The sequence below is a fragment of the Aulonocara sp. 'chitande type north' Nkhata Bay genome, linkage group LG6 (assembly GCF_057382095.1).
Source record: "Aulonocara sp. 'chitande type north' Nkhata Bay isolate Kocher_YH1m ecotype deep benthic linkage group LG6, A_spYH_male_GT1.1, whole genome shotgun sequence".
NCBI classification, from domain to species: Eukaryota; Metazoa; Chordata; class Actinopteri; order Cichliformes; family Cichlidae; genus Aulonocara; species Aulonocara sp. 'chitande type north' Nkhata Bay.
This window is the reverse complement of record NC_141349.1, coordinates 38,981,889-38,999,306: the sequence shown is the minus strand read 5'-3', so window position 1 is coordinate 38,999,306 and position 17,418 is coordinate 38,981,889.

The following is a 17,418-nucleotide window of genomic DNA, read 5'->3' as shown; positions in this document are numbered from 1 at the left end:
TGCTCTTCATGCTCTTCAACTTCTGCTAATGTTCAAAACTTTCTGTCCTCTCTATAAAAACATTACAAACATTTATTTTGGGATTAATATTAGTAATCATATATATGTGTTCACTGCTATTTTCAAAGGTATATTAAAGTAATATTAGATGTCGACCTAACCCAACCTAAGTGAATTTTTAAATCATCACTTAGTGTTTCACAAACTGCTGAGTTTTGAGACTTTTTAAATGTATAAGTTCCTTCTTCTCATTCTACTGTGTTTCTGTATTGCATATGCAGTGCTCCAGATGAGAGGAGGAAGAGGCTATGCCACTATTGTTAAACATAATATAATAATCCTTATTCCATGATAATCCTTATACACGTTTGACAATCGAAAAACACCTACCCCTGTAGGAGGCACTGTGGTATCTTTATAAAATTATAGTTTTGTTTTTTGTTTTTAACAGTGGGACTGATGCATATATTCCAAATATGGCTGAGAAAATGGTATGATGATATAACTTACTGAAAACATAAACATGGTGTTGTAGGACACAGACTAGATGGACAGCAGCTGGAGCACAAATGACAAGCCGTTTCAGAAAGACAAGAACATGGTTTAATCTTTTCCAAATATTAAATCTCAAAAAATGCATTACTGATCATGCTTTCAGTGGCTTTCAGTCTGGTGGCTTAATTATTCAAAAACCTTCCCTAAAAGCATGCTTTGCCAGACCTGCAGCCCTTCTTCAGATTCTGCATTCTGTATTTAGTGGTGCGTCAAAGGGAATTCTGTCACGGATGTAAACTGTGGTAACTATTAAGTTGGGCAATGTACGTTGAACATAAAACGTGAAGCAAACGCACATGGAGTAACATGACATTTGCAAGTTATAATATATATGTTTAGAATTCCAGAATGTGTGATGTTGTTTATGAAAAGTTTAGTTCAGATTAGCTCACCCATAAGGGGATAGGGTTCATATGTACATACATACGCTATTATCATTATAGTAAGAAGATAACTGTCATGTGATACTTTCATAAACCACATTGCATACAACACATTTTATGGAAATAGAGAGTTTCCATTTTACTGTTACAAAAATGAAAATAAATAAATAAATAAACACAACAATATGTACTTAAAAATTCAATTTTCCAATTGTAAATCATCTGGAATGGAGAAGCTTGCATTCCTGCAACATGCAGCTGGTCCTATTCTCAAACCTCTATATTAGCTTCTATATTAAATAAAATACCTCTACTAATTTAGAAATCAGTAATTGAACTTGGACATAATTATATTTCAATTCTACTTGTATCTAAAATCAACAGGGTCAGACCTTCTATGTTTTCCCAGAAAACAAAACAAAATTTAAAAAAAAATCATTTTCATCATCTATCAGGGCTTAAAACATTATTATTTAAAGTGGCTTGGTCAGTAAACCACGACTTCAAAATTCTTTTAACCTCTTAGTTGTTTTCATTTCTACTGGGCTCCCCATGTTCACATATGATCTAATGATCAGTCATTACAGGGTAGAGTAAAACACCTGTCCCTGCGGACAAAACAGAGGACTGGGTCATCACACAGTTACCACTGTCTGGAAATTGCTTTTACCGAGGTTGTAGCAGAAATAATCTGGATTCGTGGTGATGATCACATCTGCAGTGTAAGATAACCAGACATCTGTGAACAGGGAAACAAATCTAGTCTTGTTTGGTTTTCACTTTGGATTGTTATTGTTATATTTCAACTCCACAATGAGTCTTTGTGCATCATTTATATCATGACATGTATATGATTTGCATGTTTTATTTTAGCCCTTTGTAATGCAGTCTGAACAGTGTTACACCAGAAAAGCTTACTAGACTTGACATTATTGATACCATTTGAGAATTTTCATTGCATTTGGATGCAACCCATCTTATTTCTTCTGCATTTTCACGTTAGTATAACTTAATTTTAAGTGTAAGGAAATTAAAAGTTTCCCCCCAGATTCCCTATCCCTATCAAATACAAGTAAAGTATGGCATATTGTTTCCTATTATTGTGTTGAAATTGGGGCTATTTTTTTTTAGCTATTTTAGGGTCATGTGACTGGCTTAATTGCCTTAACATACGCAAGAGGCTTCTCATTTTTTCACAGTTTTTGTTTTCCTAGGAAAGTTTGTGAATCTGCTATCTTTTTAATTGGGACTATTTATTTATTTTCTTATTTTAGGGTCATGTGACTGGCCTAAATGGCACCTTTTTTGTTTTCCTAGGATGGTTTGTGAATCTACTTGTTGATCTATAATAGACTGAGAAATCTAAACATAAAGAGAGAATGCTTAAAAAAATAACTGTACATTGTGCAACGCGGTAGTCGTGTGATGCGGTTATCATAAATCACTGGTTGCTAGAATACATGTATGGAGGAATACATGGGGGGAGGTACAGAATTGCAGAGAGATGAGAAAACCCCATGCAAGCAAACCTTGAGCTGTAATCATTCAGCAGGTATGCTAAGATTCTCTTCCATTATTCATTACTCCCTATCTCCATCCACTTCTCTGGATCTCTGTCATCACACATCACTGTCTTCACATATAGCTTTCTGTCACTGCAGCATTACAGAGAACACAGGCAACAGAAAAGTGAAAGTGCTATAGGACAGTTTCATATGAACTCCTGCTAAAGTCAAATCTATCTATCTATCTATCTATCTATCTATCTATCTATCTATCTATCTATCTATCTATCTATCTATCTATCTATCTATCTATCTATCTATCTATCTATCTGTCTGTCTGTCTGTCTGTCTGTCTGTCTGTCTGTCTGTCTGTCTGTCTGTCTGTTTATTTTTTCCTGCACACAGAGTACTTGATTGCTTTCCTGCTGTTTTGAGTGGGCTACCGGCATTGTACAGCACACCCACAATGGGAGAACTGCTTTCTGATGTTTATTGTGTGCTGCTTGAAGTGCATCAAACCTACAGGCCAAAATAAATTAGTAAACCAAATTACTGTGCTGGCTAAAAGGCAGCGCCACCTTGTTTTCTGAATTTTTTTTGAGGCGGCAAGAATCAACAAGCCTCCCAGTGTTGTTTACAGCTGTAACATCACATCGACGAAAATAGCTTGATGCACTTGTGTGGCCCTCCTTTCCGTTTTTTTGTGCCATAAGTCCATTTTAAGTAAAACCTACATCGGCTGGTGCATTTTACAGCAGAGCCCCTGCGGACTCAAGTTCCTCATGCATTAAATAGTCAACATTAGAATTTCAAACTTAAGTTAGATGACTCATGCAACAAAGCTGTCAGACAGCTTCTGCAACACATGATCCTTTGGCAACCTTGAACATTAAAAACGCTGGAAAAAGTAAGTAATGTGTTTTCTAGTATGACCTGGATTACTCTGAAAAAGCGTCAGCATTAGATGAAGATAAAATGTGTGTGCATGACCACTGTGTATGTATCTTCATATCTATTTGAGGAACTCATTCTCTTGTATGTGACCTCTGTTTATTCTCAAAGGCTGGTGCCAGGATGCTCATGGATTTCATTTTCTCTCGCTCTCTTGAGCCTGTCTTTATCAATGTGTGAAGACCTCCACAGAGACCTCTACAATTGTGAATTACAGGCACATGAGCACAAAGAGAGCTCAGGTCGGAACCCCTGGTGATCACATGAGGGTGGTGTGGTGGATTAAAGGCCAGTAAAACTAATTCTGATCCTTCTTAAGAATAAAGGAAATGTAGGAGGTACTGGTTGAAATGGTAAGAATGGACTTACCACACAAAAAAGAGACACAGATATACTGCATACTTCTGAAGGAATAGAAAAGAATATCCAGTACAAATATAAAGTACAAAATAAAATCCAAGCAATTACTTATGGCACTGACAACACGAGCAGTACCCAATAGATTTACATTCCATGGCTATTACTGCTATTTTGTGGCTAGTAACATGCAATTTCCTGTAGCTTCCATTATTTACATCCTAATATATCTTATTGGTATTGTATACCACATTTTTAAACACAGTGAATGTTTTACTAATATCCTCCAAAATCCTTTTAAAAGCAAGACTTTCCATCACGCTTCTGTATTTTGGGTTAATAAAACGAAACACATCCATATGGATATGAAAAATGGTAAAACTTTAATATCAGTGGTCACTGGGATAATGAAGAAGTCCACATAACTGCTACTGAAATTGCATAGAAACTCATCCTGATAAACAATACACAGTCCTGATGTCCTCTAGTTTGTTAATGTTTAAGTACAGTATCAGAAACTGAGGGACATGTAAGATGCTGTCCCAAAACGTCCCTTAGCTGGATGACCTGACTGTCTCAGAGTCTTTTGAAGTCTGCCTGCCAGTACTGAAGCACCCACTGGAGAGGAATATAGATTAATTCAGTGAAAGCAGGTATAAGGAAGTTGCTGAAGTGGAAGTGACTTCAGCATACTGTGAGGTCGAGTAGGTGCCCCTTTGTCTCATACTTTATATAGTGAAGAGAGGTTTAGTCATTTCAAAACTATGGATTCTTAAACCAAAGCTTGAAGCTAAGACCACACTGTCTTTGAATTTCACTGATAACTTGTGTGACAGATACAGGAAGGTTTTGTCAGGTGTTGTCAATCCTTGAAAGCTGACGTCTTCTTCAAAGATTGAAAATGATTTTTAAAAGGGATAAAAAAAAAAGATTATTTGCATATATTTCATGTAGGCTTAGAGTGGCAATTATTCACATTAGAATAGAATAGAATAGAATAGCCTTTATTCATGATGCAGTGAAGGAAAGAAACCAACACATTGAATACTTACCATTACTACAGAACCTTAACAATGACACTGAGACTGAAATGAAGACTGATTACTGTATTTCACAAGGGGAATATCAGATGGAAATAATGCACTAGTTTTAAAGCCACTTCGTTTTCACCATAGAGAGGTAAGGCATTCAGTACGTTTTTTTCTTAAGTTTGCGAGAGTGTAAGAATTAACATTTCCAACTCACAGCTCCTGCAAAGCACATGCCAACAAGACCTGAATTTTAGTATAACAGCTTTTCAAATGCTGTTTTTTGTGATCCTGTAAATGAAAGGAAGGCTGTGTTAACTACTGTGTCTCACTGCCTCTCCTTATCACGGCACCGGCATAAGTCGACTATGGAATGAAGCAATCCTGCACTTGATGGTGACCTGTGCACTTGGCTTGAAGTTGGCATCTAGTGTTTGTTTGCAACATCCCCATCAAATCCCTGATGAAGGTATTATTAAGTTCTGTTGGTATTGCATAGATCTAGGAATTCTAGGATGCCCCACATTGGGTCATAGGCTTAATGTGGAGCATCTTGGAATGAGTCATTGACTTACTTGTAATCAATCCAGGCAGTGCATAGGTTGGCAAGCCCAGTCTTGAAGTTTCAGGCGACTGCTCTGTTTAATGGTAAACAGAGCAGTCCTTACTGTGCTTTGCTCATGTATTGAGCTACGTGCATGGTCATTTAGTCACTATGATGCCTGACAGGAGCTTCCATGTGATATGGAGACAGGTTATTGACCTCCGGTAGTTGGATGGAATCAGTCCCTTCTGGGGATCCTTGGAAATCAGGACTGTCCAGCCTTCAGTGAGTCATTCCGGGTGTGTTTCATCTGCTAGCAGCTGGTTCATTTGTGCGGCCATACGCTCATGGAGTACAGTCACATTCTTCATAATAATATAAGAGAATACCAGGTGCTACCTCACAGTCCATACAAATCTACCCTGTCTTTTCTCCTACTCCCATTTTTTTTTTTGCCTAGCCTTTGAGTTGCTCTAATCTACATAATGCTACCTTCATCCCCATTCCTCTTTCCTTGTTCACTCTGACTGTACCCTTTGAGGGTCAAGTCTTCAAGTAAGACACAAGTAGTGTATTGTGTGTGCGTCCTTTAAATAACATTCTTCTGTTTTTCATCATAGATCCAGTGTATCCCTCCCAAACATGGCCTCCACCACCTACACACAGTCTAGAGGGATGTTAATATATTATCCATTATACATGTCTTTGGCTCCAAAGCTGCTATAGACTAATTTGTGGCGAGTAGGCTATAATAAACAGTCTTTGTGGGTAGGAGGCAGGGCATATTCTTTTAATTTAGTTGAAATTTGATGCTCCTTACGCTGCTTTGCATTTGCAATCTCATTATGTATTTATGCACTTTCGTGCTGCAAGAACATAATAATAATAAAAATAATGATACTGATTAAAATTTGAGCCCATATATTGCCTTCTTCGCGTTGTCTTAGTTTTTGGTGGAATTTTTACACATAATTCAAATATTGCAGACCTTGAAGGAGGAAAGGAGAGGAAGAAATAACAAGAAAATGAAGACAATAATAAAATTCCAACCATATCTGCAGCTCCAGATTTTCAAGTCTGTAAATAGCTGATGTATGGAGAAAAACAGGATATAGACATGAGAGTGATGGGAGGAAGAGATGAGCCATGTTTAAAATGAGAGAATTACAGTAGCACACACACATGCATCCACACACATCAGCAATGATTTAGGGCCATGGCCTGCCGTCTCTATGACTTTCAAAGCAGGCAGGAAGCGGAAATGAAAAGGCGATAACACATGAAATAATACACAAGCACAATAATGCACATAATATCACACACACACACACACACACTTGTGTTAAATGTCACTCAGCTCTGGTTATATTGAAGTCCAGCGCAGACAGCATTGACTGACAGAGTCTGACTTCTGGTGTGATTTACACGACAGCCTGAAACAACTCCACACCGCAAGTACGCACATTCACAAAACCACTCGGACACCCATATAAAAGGGCAATTTGTAATGATGGATGATCATTATTGAAGGTGGTGCTAATTGGCCGTTGGTCATTGCGGTCTGTCTATGTTGGTGTTTTGTGTGATTGTTTGTTATGACCTAGCAAGCATATCTCACTTAAAGTACCAACCGTGAACATTGGCAGGTTAATATTGTCCCAGTTTGATCAGAGAGTATAATAAGAATTTTGGATTGGTGTCAGAGTGGTACATTACGGCCTCGTTTCATGCAAATGTGTGTGTGTGTGTATGTGTGTTTCACTGGTACCAGACTGGAAGCCACAGCAGGTGGGCAAGCAGCATTTCAGGGAGGCATGCACACTGCTAATTACTATCTGGATCAGTCATATTGTTGGTTGGCATCTGTGTTCATGTGTCACCCTAGTGAGAGGAAACAAAGATAAAAACTGGATGCTGCTTGCGTTCTTCATTACATGGCTGGTGGTAGCCAGATCGGAGTTAACAAAAAAGTCAGAGTTTCCAAACTCTGGTGCTGGAAACCCTATGTGGGATTGCTTTGTATAAGGTGTGGGGGATTTTCTTATATTAAATCCACGATCATTTCTATATTTCAAGGGCTGTAGAATTAGCGATGGTCTCTTTCCTGATGTTAGGATTTTTCTCATTTTTAATGAAATTTTGATTTTGATGAACAGCCCTGATGCTAATCTAAAAAATCATGTAAAAAAAACTGGACATTTTTCTTAATATATAATAATTTTATAGCATTTTGTAAATGTAAACAAGGGGTGGCCACTTTTGGCCACGAACAAGCTGAAAGGGGTTTTTTATGTTTTTCTGCCACTGCAGAAAAAAACAATGTTGCACAAATGTCATTGATGGTGTTAATTATTGCTATGCATCTAACCTTAATCATGGTTAGCAAATAAATCAGATGGCATGTATTATTTAGAAAAAAACTGGGATTTTATGATTTTCTCTATTTATGAGTTGTTATGATTATGTGCTCTAACTGGTATTTAAAGGGTTAAATTTCAGAATTTTAATGAAATTTTGATTTTGATGAACAGCCCTGATGCTAATCTAAAAAATCATGTAAAAAAAACTGGACATTTTTCTTAATATATAATAATTTTATAGCATTTTGTAAATGTAAACAAGGGGTGGCCACTTTTGGCCACGAACAAGCTGAAAGGGTTTTTTTATGTTTTTCTGCCACTGCAGAAAAAAACAATGTTCCACAAATGTCATTGATGGTGTTAATTATTGCTATGCATCTAACCTTCATCATGGTTAGCAAATAAATCAGATGGCATGTATTATTTAGAAAAAAACTGGGATTTTATGATTTTCTCTATTTATGAGTTGTTATGATTATGTGCTCTAACTGGTATTTAAAGGGTTAAATTTCAGAATTTTAATGAAATTTTGATTTTGATGAACAGCCCTGATGCTAATCTAAAAAATCATGTAAAAAAACTGGACATTTTTCTTAATATATAATAATTTTATAGCATTTTGTAAATGTAAACAAGGGGTGGCCACTTTTGGCCACGAACAAGCTGAAAGGGTTTTTTTTATGTTTTTGCTCTCTCTGCACTAAAATAACAATGCATTATAATCAATGTTGATGTGAATCAATTACATGCCCCAGACTCTACTATTAATAATACAAGAAATTTCAGTAGCCCTCAGGGCTGTGTTCTTTCTCCTCTGCTCTTCTCCCTGTACACCAACTGCTGCACCTCCACCCACCAGTCTGTCAAGCTAATCAAGTTCGCAGATGACACCACCGTCATTGGGCTCATCTCTGACGGGGATGAGTCTGCCTACAGGAGGGAGGTTGAACGTCTGGTGTCCTGGTGCAGCCACAACAACCTGGTGCTGAATGCCCAGAAGACAGTGGAGATTATTGTGGACTTCAGGAAGCACACAGCCCCACTCCCCCCCATCATCCTGACTGACACCCCCATCACCTCTGTGGACTCATTCCGCTTCCTGGGTACCACCATCACCCAGGACCTGAAGTGGGAGCCCACCATCACCTCCGTCATCAAGAAAGCCCAGCAGAGGATGTACTTCCTGAGGCAGCTGAAGAAATTCAACCTGCCAACACGGACGATGATGCAATTCTACACTGCAATCATCGAGTCCATCCTCACCTCCTCCATCACCGTGTGGTACGCTGGAGCCACTATCAGGGACAAACAGAGACTGCAGCGTGTTGTGCGCTCTGCTGAGAAGGTGATTGGCTGCAGACTCCCATCTCTGCAGGACCTGTACACCTCCAGGACACTGCGGCGTGCAGCCCGGATCTCAGCTGACCCTTCTCACCCTGGACACAGTCTGTTTGACCTGCTCCCCTCAGGCAGGAGGCTCCGGTCCATTCGCACCAGAACCTCTCGCCACAAGAACAGTTTCTTCCCCTCTGCTGTTGGACACATGAACAATAACCACATGACTGCCCCCGCCACTGACACATGACCCTACGCTGTGTCACTGCATCATTTCATGTCTGGCACTGATCACCACCTGCACTCATGTATATATCTTTCTACGTAGCACTCATAATTCTTATTCTCATGTATATATCTCATGTATATCTCATTCTTTAATTCTTATTGTTTGCACTGAAGCACCGCAGCAATTTCCTAATGTTGTAAACCTCAACATCTGGCAATAAACCCATTCTGATTCTGATTCTAAAATTGCGAGATTTGAGGTTGTCGTCCAGCTGGTGCAGTGGACAAACAAACTGGTGTTTAAAGGGTTAAAAAATAAAAAAGTAATAATTATTTTATATTTATGGAAAGAACTGAAGTTACTTAAAAGCTTTATGCAAAAAAAAAATGGCAAAAAAACAAAAATAATAAAAAATTACAGACCTAATCTGTAGGTGGCCACTTGTGGCCATGAACAAGCTGAAAGGGTGGTGTTTTTGAACAAGGCCTGAGAGTTAAGAACTTAAAAAAAGAAAGAAAAGAAAGAATTAAGTTATCAATGTTAGAAGGTACCACCTTTTTTCAGTTTGTGTAGAAAAGCATCTGTTACTCCCTGAATCCTGGATTGATGTATATAGATATACTAAAGTGTTTGGTCCAGGGATTTTTCATCAGTGTATAACAGTGGAAGTTGTAGAAGTAGTCAGATGTCTCTAGCAGGCACTCAAGATTTCTCTGGCTAATCTGGCAACCGTAGCCGATCTCATGAAAACACCTGTACAAGACTTTTTTCTTTGTTTAACAGATGGAAGATAGCAGATTTAAAGCTGTCTACGAACAGCATGGACAGCATACTGTCAACTGTTGTGTTGATGTTGCTGTGAAGCAGAAAGACATGATGCTTGAGCATGATGCAGATGTTGTAGGAGGAGGAAGGTGCAAAAAAGTGGAGCAAACAGGTGGACTACTTCTTATGCAAAAGGTGATACATCTTATATACTTCTTACAGGTGGTGGCAGGGGAGAATGTACCTGGCAGTATCACAAAATAGTCTGCAGGATGGCTTTGAAAGTCAGGGAGAGGAAGCAAGTGAAAAAGGGAAAAGGATTTAATAGCTGAAGATAAAGACTGAAGGATGTTGCAGAGCTCAGGAAGTTGAGACAGGTGCTTGGTGATATAGGGAAGAATTACCAGATGACTGGGAAAGTGTAGCTGGAATTGTGAGGGAAAAACAGTAGACAGTGGAAACAGGAAAAATACTTGACTATGGAATGAAGAAGTCCAGTAAAGTATTTAAGAAAGAAGGTAACAAAGAAAAAGTGAAATAAGCAGAAAACTGAAGAAAGTAGACTGAACTACTAGGAGGCTATTGCACAGCAAATCAGAATCAGAATCAGAATCAGAATACTTTATTGATCCCTGGGGGAAATTATTTTTTGTTACAGTGCTCCATTTTAAACCAACATTAAGACAAGACAGACAATACGCTAACTAAGAATAGTACAATATATACATATATATACATACATACATACATAAGTCACTTATAAATAAATAAATAGTGTCATAATCTGGCTGTGTGCAGGCAGGAATTGGACCCAAACGCAAACTCACAGGAAACAGGACTAAACTCAAATACAGCTTTATTTCTGAAAGAAGGAAAAGGCGATACAAAGTAATACAAAACTAAACTGGGAGATTCTAAAGGAAGTGGCTGACGAGGAAACACATGGAGGGGCACACAGTCATGAGGGAGGACGCGACACAGAACTGAGGGAGACGCAGACATAAATACACAGAAGGATAATGAGGGACGTGGGAGCACACAGGGGACACAGCTGATACTAATAATTATAACAAGACAGGGCAGGAGCAACACAACGTGACGTACACTGACGGGAGACTATCAAAGTAAAACAGGAAGTACACAGAGACGTGGACGGGAGGGAGAGAGAGAACACGGGGCGAGCACAGACATAACGGGCTGGGGAAAACATGGAATAAAACGCAAGGTGGAGAAATGAGGCATACATGGAGGGGGACACATGGGGTAAATACACGAGGGGGAATCAAATAAACTAACTGAATAACCTAGGAACCATGGAGTAAATAATGAACAAAATACAAAAACACAAGAAAACTAAGAACACTGGGTCAAAATGACCCAGGACCATGACAGCAAAGACAGAAGTAACAAAGGGGGGAAAAGAGCTTGACATGACTAAGACGCCTGGGAGTGACAAGAATGGACAATGTTAGAAATAAGTATATAAGAGGGACAGCTTAAGTTGAGGAATTTGGACACAAAGTTAAGAGAGGCAAGGCTGAGATAAATCAGATATATACAGAGGAGGCAGTGGATATATTGGACAAAGGATGTTTAATATGGTGCTGCGAGATAGGAGGAAAAGAGAAAGACAACACAGGAGGTTCATGGATGTGATGACGGAAGACATGCAGAGGGTTGGTGTGACAAAGGAAGCAGCCAAATGAAGAAAAAGAGTTATTTATAGTTCTAATTTTATAGTAGATTTTTTTAAAACATTATTTGATAAAATATTATAATAAATTATGATTAAACATTGTTTCAGCAATATAAAGAATTTATAGTTTGTTATCTGCAGTAAGCCACAGATGAGTTTACACTCAGATATGAGAGCAGAATACTGTCCAAGTAGAGAGCTTTATATCTTCTCCTCTTATTAAAGATCAAGGTGCCTTTATCCCAAAAACATGCTTGGCATATCCAATGGATTTTATGGCCAGAAATATTTACTTGCTATTGCTACAAAAGCCCTCTAATTACCATATCACAAAGCCAAACCAAAGGAATACAGTTTTACATGGAGGATGAATCAAAACTTTTTTGTATCGAGCTGCTGCCAAGAAATATTTAATACAATAATAAGTAGTGTAAGAACTTTTTTTTCTTGGCTCCCAAATAAAACTCTGATTTTGGGTAATGCCAAAATGGAATTAAGGTTGATGTGCCCTCAATAGTCAGAGAAAGTAAACACACACTACACTGCAGTGACCAAAAAAATAATGTTACCATAGTAACAAAATCATCCGTGATCTTAATAGTAGATTTTGTTAGGATTTGTGTTTGCTTTGTACAGTTTTCTTGATGGAATGATGTGAAAGTGAATTTTTAATTTGCTATTTTTTCACCCATATGCAACCTGAGGAAGGTGTATGATCTCAGCAAAAACAAATGTGTCCGTAGGTGGAATCAGAGTCAGGACTATTTCTAAGAATGCAAAAATTAGGTAACAATATTGCCTGATTGTAAAAGAAACAACTGCTACTGCAGTAGCACTTTTCTGTTTGTTTGACTATATAAAACCGTTTCTTAATACACGCCTAATTTACACAACCATATCTATATAAGCATGTTTTCCTATGCCTGAGCACTTTTAGCTTAACATTCACACACTCGCTCCTGATGGAGAGAGCATTGAGGAACTGGATAAGGCAGTATCCAGGATTCCCAGCAGTGAAGGACTGTACCTTTTGGAAGACTTCAATGCTAAATTGTGGGTCGATTTTGAAGCCTGAACATTTTGCCTATGTCACCATGGGGTAACATGGGCAGGATAAATGACAATGGACAGAAACCGCTTGACTTTGCTTTCGTATGGTCTGCATGTTATCACAGGAGACACTGTAGACACCCAGTTTCCTGCCACTGGACCATTTCAACCTTGCCATCACCAGGTATGCGGACCTGAGCAGCATCTTACACACTCGCTGTTACCACAGTGCTGACTTTAACACAGACCACTCCCTTGTTGTCACCAGTGTGAGACTGGTGTTCAAGAAGAGCCACCATCCCAGAACCAAAGGCTTTCAATACACATAACCCCTGCTGTGAAACTACCCTGTATGATTAAAGGCACTTAAAGACACCTTCAAAGAGAACCTGAAGACCTCAATAACTACTGACAATGATGCTGAAACTAAATGGTCCCAACTCCAAGATTCCAAGAATCCCAGGTTTTGGAAGGAAAGAGCACAGGAACACAGTTTGGTACAAAACACACTGGACAGAGATGCAACCAGTATCAGAAGCCAAGAGGAACATACTGCTAGAGAACAAGCAGAACCCCTGCCCTAGTACATGTGATGCTCTCCGAGCTGCTCAGAATAAGACCCAGCAAACTGCCTTCCAGTGTGCTGAAGCACACCTCTGAACCTCTGCGGGAGGATTCAGTCAAATGCAGACAACGGAAATATCAGGGGCATGTACGGGGGTATCAAAACAGCTACAGGCCACACAGCCATCAAGACCACACTGCTGAAGTCCAAGATAGGAGATGTCATCACTGACAAGACCAAACAGTTAGAACACTGGGTGGAACACTAGCTAGAGCTGCATGCTACCCAGAATGTGGTGACTGATGTTACCCTGAGTCTCCCAGTTGTGGAGGAGCTTGACAACCTGCCTTCCTACTGAAGAGCTCGGCAAAGCCATCGACACCCAACCCTTAGCGCTGTATAATCATGTCATGAGATAAATAGAAGTATATCATACACTATACACTATTTTCCATGATCACAGTAAAGTTGAAACATCAAATGTAAATCAAATTCCAGCATGTGATGGCTCGAGGTAGCCAACAGACAGATGTTAGTGTTCTTCTTAAGATAGTTTGTGCACGTGTAACTGAAGTTATGCAGAATTACACTTTTTGGTAGAGTGGAGTGGGAGGGTATAGGAATAAGAATGGTAAATAACTCATGTTATCACCAACTTGAAGATCCAGAGAAGGAGCTTACTGCAGACAAAAATTTTCTGAAATTTCTATACTAGTTAGGGAGATTCTAAGGATTTTAAAGAATATTTTATATTAATATTTAAGAATCGCTGTGCTATAGGTACTAATTCTGTATGTAAGACTCTTAAGCAAAAGTTCAATGAGGAAGCTATGTAATCACTCATGTGCCTGCTCTTCTGGGTGTTTGGGTCCTTTTCCGTTCTTTACATCAAATAAATGTTCAGTTCTTTCAAGTGATCTCTCCTTATTGAAGTGCATATGTGGATATCACCCAGCATTTCTGTGCTTTACAACTTCAATATGAAAATTAATACGCAATGATTTTTCATTTGTTTATTTATTTTTTTAACGTCGGTATAAAGAGACCACTAAATTAGGTCACTGTCAAACACCTCATCTGACATGCTATTGCAGTTTTAAACCTTTCCACTACTGATAGCAGATGGTTTTTGTTTCGTTTGCCAACACATCTAGATTTTAAATCATCGTACAGCCCTTTTACTGACATTTCACAGATTTTATCATATTCATTTTAAGCTTTCCACATCCTGTAAACATGCCATGATATTTCTACATTGTTTAGTGCCTATCACTGACTGCAGAAAAAGCAATTAGCTGCAATGGCTTGGACTGTAAAGGACGTGTTTTTAATCGGTAAGGTCAGAAGCAAAAACATGGTGAAATAATGGAACCTGACTTTGAGTCCTTTCCACATTTTTTCCATAATGCCACTGTTTCACAGCAGCATTCTGCATCCATCACAGTATCTCATCTGAGGAAAATCATGACATTTACCAGACTGTGGTTGAGAAGGTCTCGTTTTTCAAAGACTCACAGTTTGATTGGTTGTTGTTTGACCTGCAGAATGATACAATACTACCATATTTCAGTTGAGGTATATGTGTTATTTGTAAGACGTATGTGCAAAGTTTAAGTATGTAGAAGAGAAGTTTAAAAAAAGTATTTACCATAATGACTACTGGGCTGGAGAAAACCTCATGTATTTATTTTAATTTTTCCAGCATTTTTCTTTAAATACACCTATTTGATCTTTTTTCTTTGAGGCTACTATTTAGATGTTTTCTTTTTCTTCTTTTTTTTTTGTTGGATTGTCCACATAGGGTTCTGGGTTTCAGGGGGCAAGGGAGGACTCAAGAGTGCTGCTAAGAGTGGAAATCACACAATTGTAGGTCATTCTTTGTTGATTTCAATGTTTCGTAGTTTTTGTCTCAAAAAATGTTTTCAGTTTTAACCACTGTGATTGCTTGCAACACAGAAAAATAAGAGGTGCCGTGAATAGACAGCTTCTTCATAACAATACTGCATTATCTCTACAAACATGATGCCAGCCAATTTCCAGTGAGGAAACAAATGTTACCCCGACCTTTTAAAGCTGATAAAAAAAAGCAGTTTCATTAGAAATGTACTGATTGCCAACTTTTTGCTGCCACAAAGGATTTACCAGTACCAGATGCTCCTTAAACAGGCGCTGCTGTGAGTTTATCATATGGTATTTAAAGTGTGTCTCTCTCATATATATAGATTGAAAGAGAAAGACCACCCCACAAGTTGGATTGGGAATGTATTTATTTATTTTTTTAATTTACCCTATTTCCCGCACTATGAGGTACACTTAAAATCCTTCAATTTTCTCAAAAATCTACACTGCGTCTTATAATCCAGTTTGCCTTATGTATGAATTCTGGTTGTGCTTACTGACCTCGAACCGATTTTATATGGTACACGGTGTTCAAAAAATGTTCTAGTACGACTATGGTAAGCTACGAAGCCACACTGCTTGATAGATTGACTGAGCATTAGTCCTTTGTGAGGAGCCTCACAAAGTAATCTGGGTCCAAAACTCCGCCACTTCAGGTCACAAAGTGAAACGAACACCGCGACATCACTGAGCGTTAAAAACTGTCTAAATTCTTTCATCTTTAATAAAATGATCGGTGTTGCTGCTTTACCAGGTGTAACAATTAAAACAGAATGAAAACAGAATTTATTACATTTAACGGAGTTAGAAGTTAGCAGGAAGTTAGCTCGCTACACAGTAAAATTCACTGAGTAAATTTTACTCAAACTGAATAAAACTTTACTCTAAGAAAGACAGTATTTGGTCCCAGTCTAGATGGAGTAAAATCATGACTCTGGCAGAGTCATGAGTTAAATATACTCTATTTAGTGCAAATATTTCCAGGGTGCTGGAAAGGAGAGTTCGTCCGTTAGTTGAACCTCGGATACAGGAGGAACAATGCGGTTTTCGTCCTGGTCGTGGAACACTGGACCAGCTCTTTATCCTCTCCAGGATACTTGAGGGTGCATGGGAGTTTGCCCAACCAGTCTACATGTGTTTTGTGGACTTGGAGAAGGCATTCGACCGTGTCCCTCGGGGTGTCCTGTGGGAGGTGTTGCGGGAATATGGGGTGTCTGGCCCATTGCTACGGGCCATTCGATCCCTATACAACCGTTGCAAGAGCTTGGTTCGCATTGCCGGCAATAAGTCGGACTCGTTCCTGGTGGGTGATGGGCTCCGCCAGGGCTGCCCTTTGTCTCCGGTTCTGTTCATAATTTTTATGGACAGGATTTCTAGGCGCAGCCAAGTGGCGGAGGGCTTTCGCTTTGGTGGCCTCAGAATCTCATCTCTGATTTTTGCAGATGATGTGGTTCTGTTGGCTTCATCGGGTGAGGGCCTCCAGCTCGCACTGGAACGGTTCGCAGCCGAGTGCGAAGCAGCGGGAATGAGGATCAGCACCTCCAAATCTGAGGCCATGGTTCTCAGCCGGAAAAGGGTGGAGTGCCCACTCCGGGTCGGGGATGAGTTCCTGCCCCAAGTGGAGGAGTTCAAGTATCCCGGGGTCTTGTTCGCGAGTGATGGGAGAAGGGAGCCGGAGATCGACAGACGGATTGGGGCTGCAGCTGCAGTAATGCGGACGCTGCACCGGTCCGTCGTGGTGAAGAGGGAGCTGAGTGTAAAAGCGAAGCTCTCAATTTACCGGTCGATCTACGTCCCTACCCTCACCTATGGCCACGAGCTGTGGGTAGTGACCGAAAGAACGAGATCGCGGATACAAGCGGCAGAAATGAGCTTCCTCCGAAGGGTGGCTGGCCTCTCCCTTAGAGATAGGGTGAGAAGTTCGGCCATCCGGGAGGGGCTCAGAGTAGAGCAGCTGCTGCTCCACATCGAAAGGAGCCAGCTGAGGTGGTTCGGGCATCTGACAAGGATGCCCCCTGGGCGCCTCCTGGGTGAGGTGTTCCAGGCATGTCCCACCGGGAGGAGGCCCCGGGGCAGACCCAGGACACGCTGGAGAGATTATATCTCTCGGCTGGCCTGGGAACGCCTTGGTATTCCCCCGGATAAGCTGGAGGAGGGGGCTGGGGAGAGGGAGGTCTGGGCCTCTTTGCTTAGGCT